Here is a 10,618-nt window from a genome sequence, read left to right as displayed (position 1 = left end):
TTGTTGTCACGTGATCAGGGTGCAGAGCGATGCAAGGAAGCTGAAGTTCTCTGGCAATTGTAATAGTTACAAGCTTTCCATTCTAATCCATGTATGTGTAAACCTGAGGAAAGTGTAGAAAAGGGTTTTCAGAATGGATTCTCCACTGTGGCCGATTTTCCTGCTGGATTTTAATGCAAGAACGCTGCACTTGGAGTATTGGAAAAAGGGATGTAGAATATCCATGCTGCCTGGCAGAAGAGTGATCGATGAAGCGATTGTTCCCATTGGAAACAGGAAGGCAGCAGCAGTATGCTCACCACTGTTCATTTCACGGAATCAAAGACTCCATTTTTAAACAATAGATGAGTTTGCAAAAATTAAAAGTTACTCACGTATTTGGGTGGGCTCGAACCACCAACCATTTCAGTTAACAGCCGAACGCGCTGGCCCATTGCGACACAGAGGCAGATACGAAAATGTTTGCATTTGGAATTATTCCACATGAACCCATGTGATTATGTGCCAGAGTGTTCACAGCAGAGGCACCGATTTCGAAGCAAATGAGAAGCTGCGTGGTTCCAAACCACCGTCAGGGTAGTCGTGGCCGAGTGGTTAAGGCGATGGACTAAAAATCCATTGGGGTTTCCCCGTGCACGTTCGAATCCTGCTGACTACGGCACCGAAGACGTCGTCCCAAATGATCGGTTTTACTTAATTTGAACTGCTGTCTTTCGGTTCCTCTGCCGAAATTCAAAACTACAATCAAACAAAGTTTCAAGCAGAAAGTATAACAAGCACTTCACCCCATTATGACATTACGAGAGGCCTAAGCCAAAGGAGAATACTACGTTATTTAATGCTCTTGAAACCGTCAAAGCAATTTTAACCGTCGAAAATATTTTATTTTGCAACCCATTGAAGAAAATGCACGTCTTCCGCGCAGCCATCTTCCAGTTGATGCTGCTTCCTACTGCGATGCTTATTTAATGAACTAAGCCAGACGAGCCACATTTCTCAACACCGCCGGCCTAAATCGGTACATTAGATCATAAGAAATAGGAGCAGGATTTGGCCATGCGGCCCTCGATCATGCTCCGCCATTCAATAAGATCATGGCTGATCCTCTACCTCAACTGAAAATTACCGACCTAGCCCCATATACCTTGATTTCCGTAATGTACATATCCATCTCAGTTAGGAGTGTACTCAACGACTGAACCACCACAGCCCTCTGCGTTAGAAAACTCCAAAGATACACAACCCTTACAATGAAGCAATTTCTCCTCATCTCAATCTTAAATGGCCGGCCCCTTATTCTGAAACTATGACCCCTAGTTCGGGCTCCACAGCCAGGGTAAACAACCTCTCAGAATCCGCCCAGTCAAGCCATGAACGAATTTATATGTTCTTCCTTCGTAGCGTCTGCTGAATTCATTTCACCACAGAAAACTATATTTAGCTGGATGGACAACCAGCAGGAAAAACAATGCAGCCAAAGATTTATTCTCCAACCACATTCCCTGAGGCACGCGGCCATACAAAGGGACAAAAGCAGCACACAAGAGAAAAGGCGATTTGAATCCCGTTCGTAGTGTCGAGTTTCCTCAATTTGACCGAACGCCATATGAAGCAACAATTTGAATCAGATATTGCATTTAATTTCAGTCGCAAAATGTTAAGCGATCACACACTGCAAACCGTACGCAAAAAGAAAATCACAAGGCCCGTGCGAGGCACTAAACCGCATTCAAATACAGCAACCAAATCAGTTAGCGTCAAAGATTTTGTCATTAGAAATTCATACCTCTAGCATTTGGCTGAAAACAAGAGATTGCAGGGGTTGCTCGCTTCTCGGCCGCGGCGCTAGCGACAGCAACAAGTCATCCGCTCACAGCTGAGTCCTCCAACGTCCTGGAACTGCATGTGACAGAGCAGTTCAATCCTCAGGCCCTGATTGGACACATTCAGTGGGGGTGTTCTCGCGCCGCTGTATGTGATTTGTTGGTTGTTGTCATGTGATCAGGGTGCAGAGCGATGCAAGGAATCCGCAGTTCTCTGGCAATTGTAATAGTTGCAAGCTTTCCATTCTAATCCATGTATGTGTAAACCTGAGGAAAGTGTAGAAAAGGGTTTTCAGAATGGATTATCCACTGTGGCCGATTTTCCTGCTGGATTTTAATGCAAGAAAGCTGCACTTGGAGTATTGGTATAACGGATGCAGAATATCCATGCTGCCTGGCAGAAGAGTGATCGATGAAGCGATTGTTCCCATTGGAAACAGGAAAGCAGCAGCAGTGTGCTCACCACTGTTCATTTCACGGAATCAAAGACTCCATTTTTAAACAATAGATGAGTTTGCAAAAATTAAAAGTTACTCACGTGTCTGGGTGGGCTCGAACCACCAACCTTTCAGTTAACAGCCGAACGCGCTGGCCCATTGCACCACAGAGACAGACACGAACATGTTTGCAATTGGAATTATTCCACATGAACCCATGTGATTATGTGCCAGAGTGTTCACAGGAGAGGCACTGATTTCGAAGCAAATGAGAAGCTGCGTGGGTCCAAATCGCCGTCAGTGTAGTCGTGGCCGAGTGGTTGAGGCGATGAACTACAAATCCATTGGGGTTTCACCGCGCAGGTTCGAATCTTGCCGACTACGGCATCGAGGACGTCGTCCCAAATGATCCGTTTTTACTTAATTTGAACTGCTGCCTTTCGGTTCCTCTGCCGAGATTCAAAGCTACAATCAAACAAAGTTTCAAGCAGAAAGTATAACAAGCACTTCACCCATTTATGACATTACGAGAGGCCTAAGCCAAAGGAGAATACTACGTTATTTAACGCTTTTGAAACTATCAAAGCAATTTTAACCGTCGAAAATATTTTAATTTGCAACCCATTGAAGAAAATGCACGTCTTCCGCGCAGCCATCTTCCAGTTGATGCTGCTTCCTACTGCGATGCTTATTTAATGAACTAAGCCAGACGAGCCACAGTTCTCAAAACGCCAGCCTAAATCTGCACATTAGATCATAAGAAATAGGAGCAGGATTTGGCCATGCAGCCCTCGATCATGCTCCGCCATTCAATAAGATCATGGCTGATCCTCTGCCTCAACTGAAAATTACCGACCTAGCCCCATATACCTTGATTTCCGTAATGTACATATCCATCTCAGTTAGGAATGTACTGAACGACTGAACCACCACAGCCCTCTGCGTTAGAAAACTCCAAAGATACACAACCCTTACAATGAAGCAATTTCTCCTCATCTCAATCTTAAATGGCCGGCCCCTTTTACTGAATATTTGACCCCTAGTTCGGGCTCCACAGCCAGGGTAAACAACCTCTCAGAATCCGCCCAGTCAAGCCATGAAAGAATTTATATGTTCTTCCTTCGTAGCGTCTGCTGAATTCATTTCACCACAGAAAACTATGTTTAGCTGGATGGAGAACCAGCAGGAAAAACAATGCAGCCAAAGATTTATTCTCCAACCACATTCCCTGAGGCATGCGGCCATACAAAGGGACAAAAGCAGCACACAAGAGAAAAGGCGATTTGAATCCCGTTCGTAGTGTCGAATTTCCTCAAATTGACCGAACGCCATATGAAGCAACAATTTGAATCAGATATTGCATTTAATTTCAGTCGCAAAATGTTAAGCGATCACACACTGCAAACCGTACGCAAAAAGAAAATCACAAGGCCCGTGCGAGGCACTAAACCGCATTCAAATACAGCAACCAAATCAGTAAGCGTCAAAGATTTTGTCATTAGAAATTCATACCTCTAGCATTTGGCTGAAAACAAGAGATTGCAGGGGCTGCTCGCTTCTCGGCCGCGGCGCAAGCGACAGCAACAAGTCATCCGCTCACAGCTGAGTCCTCCAACGTACTGGAACTGCATGTGACAGAGCAGTTCAATCCTCAGGCCCTGATTGGACACATTCAATGGGGGTGTTCTCGCGCCGCTCTATGTGATTGGTTGGTTGTTGTCATGTGATCAGGGTGCAGAGCGGTGCAAGGAAGCTGCAGTTCTCTGGCAATTGTAATAGTTGCAAGCTTTCCATTCTAATCCATATATGTGTAAACCTGAGGAAAGTGTCGAAAAGGGTTTTCAGAATGGATTATCCACTGTGGCCGATTTTCCTGCTGGATTTTAATGCAAGAACGCTGCACTTGGAGTATTGGTATAAGGGATGTAGAATATCCATGCTGCCTGGCAGAAGACTGATCGATGAAGCGATTGTTCCCGTTTGAAGCAGGAAGGCAGCAGCAGTATGCTCACCACTGTTCATTTCACGGAATCAAAGACTCCATTTTTAAACAATAGATGAGTTTGCAAAAATTAAAAGTTACTCACGTCTCTGGGTGGGCTCGAAAGTTAATAGCCGAACGCGCTGGCCCATTGCTCCACAGAGACAGACACGAACATGTTTGCAATTGGAACTATTCCACATGAACCCATGTGATTATGTGCCAGAGTGTTCACAGCAGAGGCACCGATTTCGAAGCAAATGAGAAGCTGCGTGGGTCCAAACCACCGTCAGGGTAGTCGTGGCCGAGTGGTTAAGGCGATGGACTAGAAATCCATTGGGGTTTTCTCGCGCAGGTTCGAATTTTGCCGACTACGGCACCGAGGACGTCGTCCCAAATGATCAGTTTTTACTTAATTTGAACTGCTGCCTTTCGGTTCCTCTGCCGAGATTCAAAGCTACAATCAAACAAAGTTTCAAGCAGAAAGTATAACAAGCACTTCACCCCATTATGACATTACGAGAGGCCTAAGCCAAAGGAGAATACTACGTTATTTAACGCTCTTGAAACCGTCAAAGCAATTTTAACCGTCGAAAATATTTTATTTTGCAACCCATTGAAGAAAATGCACGTCTTCTGCGCAGCCATCTTCCAGTTGATGCTGCTTCCTACTGCGATGCTTATTTAATGAACTAAGGCAGACGAGCCACAGTTCTCAACACCGCCGGCCTAAATCGGTACATTAGATCATAAGAAATAGGAGCAGGATTTGGCCATGTGGCCTTCGATCATGCTCCGCCATTCAATAAGATCATGGCTGATCCTCTACCTCAACTGAAAATTACCGACCTAGCCCCATATACCTTGATTTCCGTAATGTACATATCCATCTCAGTTAGGAATGTACTCAACGACTGAACCACCACAGCCCTCTGTGTTAGAAAACTCCAAAGATACACAACCCTGACAATGAAGCAATTTCTCCTCATCTCAATCTTAAATGGCCGGCCCCTTATTCTGAAACTTTGACCTCTAGTTCGGGCTCCACAGCCAGGGTAAACAACCTCTCAGAATCCGCCCAGTCAAGCCATGAAAGAATTTATATGTTCTTCCTTCGTAGCGCCTGCTGAATTCATTTCACCACAGAAAACTATGTTTAGCTGGATGGACAACCAGCAGGAAAAACAATGCAGCCAAAGATTTATTCTCCAACCACATTCCCTGAGGCACGCGGCCATACAAGGGACAAAAGCAGCACACAAGAGAAAAGGCGATTTGAATCCCGTTCGCAGTGTCGAATTTCCTCAATTTGACCGAACGCCATATGAAGCAACAATTTGAATCAGATATTGCATTTAACTTCAGTCGCAAAATGTTAAGCGATCACACACTGCAAACCGTACGCAAAAAGAAAATCACAAGGCCCGTGCGAGGCACTAAACCGCATTCAAATACAGCAACCAAATCAGTTAGCGTCAAAGATTTTGTCATTAGAAATTCATACCTCTAGCGTTCTTGCATTAAAATCCAGCAGGAAAATTGGCCACAGTAGATAATGCATTCTGAAAACCCTTTTCTGCACTTTCCTCAGGTTTGCACATACATGGATTAGAATGGAAAGCTTGCAACTATTACAATTGCCAGAGAACTGCAGCTTCCTTGCTGAAAACAAGAGATTGCAGGGGCTGCTCGCTTCTCGGCCGCGGCGCTAGCGACAGCAACAAGTCATCCGCTCACAGCTGAGTCCTCCAACGTACTGGAACTGCATGTGACAGAGCAGTTCAATCCTCAGGCCCTGATTGGACACATTCAATGGGGGTGTTCTCGCGCCGCTCTATGTGATTGGTTGGTTGTTGTCATGTGATCATGGTGCAGAGCGATGCAAGGAAGCTGCAGTTCTCTGGCAATTGTAATAGTTGCAAGCTTTCCATTCTAATCCATGTATGTGTAAACCTGAGGAAAGTGTAGAAAAGGGTTTTCAGAATGGATTATCCACTGTGGCCGATTTTCCTGCTGGACTTTAATGCAAGAACGCTGCACTTGGAGTATTGGTATAAGGGATGCAGAATATCCATGCTGCCTGGCAGAAGACTCATCGATGAAGCGATTGTTCCCATTGGAAGCAGGAAGGCAGCAGCAGTATGCTCACCACTGTTCATTTCACGGAATCAAAGACTCCATTTTTAAACAATAGATGAGTTTGCAAAAATTAAAAGTTACTCACATCTCTGGGTGGGCTCGAACCACCAACCTTTCCTGTTAACAGCCGAAGGCGCTGGCTCATTGCGCCAAAGAGACAGACCCGAATATGTTTGCAATTGGAATTATTCCACATGAACCCATGTGATTATGTGCAAGAGTGTTCACAGCAGAGGCACCGATTTCGAAGCAAATGAGAAGCTGCGTGGGTCCAAAACACCATCAGGGTAGTCGTGGCCGAGTGGTTAAGGAGATGGACTAGTAAATCCATTGGGGTTTCCCCGCGTAGGTTCGAATCCTGCCGCCTGCAGCACCGAGGCCGTCGTCCCAAATGATCGGTTTTTACTTAATTTGAACTGCTGCCTTTCGGTTCTTCTGCCGAGATTCAAAGCTACAATCAAACAAAGTTTCAAGCAGAAAGTATAACAAGCACTTCACCCCATTATGACATTACGAGAGGCCTAAGCCAAAGGAGAATACTACGTTATTTAACGCTCTTGAAACCGTCAAAGCAATTTTAACCGTCGAAAATATTTTATTTTGCAACCCATTGAAGAAAATGCACGTCTTCCGCGCAGCCATCTTCCAGTTGATGCTGCTTCCTACTGCGATGCTTATTTAATGAACTAAGGCAGACGAGCCACAGTTCTCAACACCGCCGGCCTAAATCGGTACATTAGATCATAAGAAATAGGAGCAGGATTTGGCCATGCGGCCCTCGATCATGCTCCGCCATTCAATAAGATCATGGCTGATCCTCACCCTCAACTGAAAATTACTGACCTAGCCCCATATACCTTGATTTCCGTAATGTACATATCCATCTCAGTTAGGAATGTACTCAACGACTGAACCACCACAGCCCTCTGCGTTAGAAAACTCCAAAGATACACAACCCTTACAATGAAGCAATTTCTCCCCATCTCAATCTTAAATGGCCGGCCCCTTATTCTGAAACTTTGACCCCTAGTTCGGGCTCCACAGGCAGGGTAAACAACCTCTCAGAATCCGCCCAGTCAAGCCATGAAAGAATTTATATGTTCTTCCTTCGTAGCGTCTGCTGAATTCATTTCACCACAGAAAACTATGTTTAGCTGAATGGACAACCAGCAGGAAAAACAATGCAGCCAAAGATTTATTCTCCAACCACATTCCCTGAGGCACGCGGCCATACAAAGGGACAAAAGCAGCACACAAGAGAAAAGGCGATTTGAATCCCGTTCGTCGTGTCGAATTTCCTCAATTTGACCGAACGCCATATGAAGCAACAATTTGAATCAGATATTGCATTTAATATCAGTCGCTTAATGTTAAGCGATCACACACTGCAAACCGTACACAAAAAGAAAATCACAAGGCCCGTGCGAGGCACTAAACCGCATTCCAATAAAGCAACCGAATCAGTTAGCGTCAAAGATTTTGTCATTAGAAATTCATACCTCTTGCATTTGGCTGAAAACAAGAGATTTCAGGGGCTGCTCGCTTCCCGGCCGCGGCGCTCGCGACAGCAACAAGTCATCCGCTCACAGCTGAGTCCTCCAACGTGCTGGAACTGCATGTGACAGAGCAGTTCAATCCTCAGGCCCTGATTGGACACATTCAATGGGGGTGTTCTCGCGCCGCTCCAAGTGATTGGTTGGTTGTTGTCATGTGATCAGGGTGCAGAGCGATGCAAGGAAGCTGCAGTTCTCTGGCAATTGTAATAGTTCCAAGCTTTCCATTCTAATCCACGTATGTGTAAACCTGAGGAAAGTGTAGAAAAGGGTTTTCAGAATGGATTATCCACTGTGGCCGATTTTCCTGCTGGATTTTAATGCAAGAACGCTGCACTTGGAGTATTGGTATAAGGGATGTAGAATATCCATGCTGCCTGGCAGAAGACTGATCGATGAAGCGATTGTTCCCATTGGAAACAGGAAGGGAGCAGCAGTATGCTCACCACTGTTCATTTCACGGAATCAAAGTCTCCACTTTTAAACAATAGATGAGTTTGCAAAAATTAAAAGTTACTCACGTCTCTGGGTGGGCTCGAACCACCAACCTTTACAGTTAACGGCTGAACGCGCTGGCCCATTGCGCCACAGAAACAGACTCGAGCATGTATGCAATTGCAATTATTCCACAAGAACCCATGTGATTATGTGCCAGAGTGTTCACAGCAGAGGCACCGATTTCGAAGCAAATGGGAAACTGCGTGGGTCCGAACCGCCGTCAGGGTAGTCGTGGCCGAGTGGTTAAAGCGATGGACTAGAAATCCGTTGGGGTTTCCCCGCGCAGGTTCGAATCCTGCCGACGACTGCACCGAGGATGTCGTCCCAAATGATCGGTTTTTACTTCATTTGAACTGCTGCCTTTCGGTTCCTCTGCCGAGATTCAAAGCTACAATCAAACCAAGTTTCAAGCAGAAAGTATAACAAGCACTTCACCCCATTATGACATTACGAGAGGCCTAAGCCAATGGAGAATACTACGTTATTTAACGCTCTTGAAACCGTCAAAGCAATTTTAAACGTCGAAAATATTTTTTTGCAACCCATTGAAGAAAATGCACGTCTTCCGCGCAGCCATCTTCCAGTTGATGCTGCTTCCTACTGCGATGCTTATTTAATGAACTAAGCCAGACGAGCCACAGTTCTCAACACCGCCGGCATAAATCAGTACATTAGATCATAAGAAATAGGAGCAGGATTTGGCCATGCGGCCCTCGATCATGCTCCGCCATTCAATAAGATCATGGCTGATCCTCTACCTCAACTGAAAATTACCGACCTCGCCCCATATACCTTGATTTCCGTAATGTACATATCCATCTCAGTTAGGAATGTACTCAACGACTGAACCACCACAGCCCTCTGCGTTAGAAAACTCCAAAGATACACAACCCTTACAATGAAGCAATTTCTCCTCATCTCAATCTTAAATGGCCGGCCCCTTATTCTGAAACTTTGACCCCTAGTTCGGGCTCCACAGCGAGGGTAAACAACCTCTCAGAATCCGCCCAGTCAAGCCTTGAAAGAATTTATATGTTCTTCCTTCGTAGCGTCTGCTGAATTCATTTCACCACAGAAAACTATGTTTAGCTGGATGGACAACCAGCAGGAAAAACAATGCAGCCAAAGATTTATTCTCCAACCACATTCCCTGAGGCACGCGGCCATACAAAGGGACAAAAGCAGCACACAAGAGAAAAGGCGATTTGAATCCCTTTCGTAATGTCGAATTTCCTCAATTTGACCGAACGCCATATGAAGCAACAATTTGAATCAGATATTGCATTTAATTTCAGTCGCAAAATGTTAAGCGATCATACACTGCAAACCGTACGCACCAAGAAAATCACAAGGCCCGTGCGAGGCACTAAACCGCATTCAAATACAGCAAGCAAATCAGTTAGCGTGAAAGATTTTGTCATTGGATATTCATACCTCTAGCATTTGGCTGAAAACAAGAGATTGCAGGGGCTGCTCGCTTCTCGGCCGCGGCGCAAGCGACAGCAACAAGTCATCCGCTCACAGCTGAGTCCACCAACGTACTGGAACTGCATGTGACAGAGCAATTCAATCCTCAGGCCCTGATTGGACACATTCAATGGGGGTGTTCTCGCGCCGCTCTATGTGATTGGTTGGTTGTTGTCATGTGATCAGGGTGCAGAGCGATGCAAGGAAGCTGCAGTTCTCTGGCAACTGTAATAGTTGCAAGCTTTCCATTCTAATCCATGTTTTTGTAAACCTGAGGAAAGTGTAGAAAAGGGTTTTCAGAATGGATTATCCACTGTGGCCGATTTTCCTGCTGGATTTTAATGCAAGAACGCTGCACTTGAAGTATTGGTATAAGGGATGTAGAATATCCATGCTGCCTGGCAGAAGACTGATCGATGAAGCGATTGTTCCCATTGGAAGCAGGAAGGCAGCAGCAGTATGCTCACCCCTGTTCATTTCACGGAATCAAAGACTCCATTTTTAAACAATAGATGAGTTTGCAAAAATTAAAAGTTACTCACGTCTCTGGGTGGGCTCAAGCCACCAACCTTTCAGTTAACAGCCGAACGCGCTGGCCCATTGCGCCACAGAGACAGACACGAAAATGTCTGCAATTGGAATTATTCCACATGAACCCATGTGATTATGTGCCAGAGTGTTCACAGCAGAGGCAGCGATTTCGAAGCAAATGAGAAGCTG

General features: G+C 45.3%; 2 non-coding genes across 2 annotated transcripts; both read left to right on the top strand.

Moving 5' to 3' along the window:
- The first annotated feature begins 576 nt into the window (after positions 1-576).
- Positions 577-658, top strand: trnaf-aaa (transfer RNA phenylalanine (anticodon AAA)). Its single transcript has one exon. It is a non-coding gene; the product is annotated as a tRNA-Phe (tRNA).
- A 1,904-nt stretch (positions 659-2,562) lies between these two features.
- Positions 2,563-2,644, top strand: trnac-aca (transfer RNA cysteine (anticodon ACA)). Its single transcript has one exon. It is a non-coding gene; the product is annotated as a tRNA-Cys (tRNA).
- The last annotated feature ends 7,974 nt before the right edge of the window (positions 2,645-10,618 follow it).

Source organism: Somniosus microcephalus, unplaced genomic scaffold (assembly GCF_052327205.1).
Source record: "Somniosus microcephalus isolate GS21.2 unplaced genomic scaffold, FLI_Smic_1.0 unresolved_chr9, whole genome shotgun sequence".
Taxonomy (NCBI): domain Eukaryota; kingdom Metazoa; phylum Chordata; class Chondrichthyes; order Squaliformes; family Somniosidae; genus Somniosus; species Somniosus microcephalus.
Note: the sequence above shows the minus strand (reverse complement) of the source record. Positions and strands in the feature narration are given on the sequence as shown.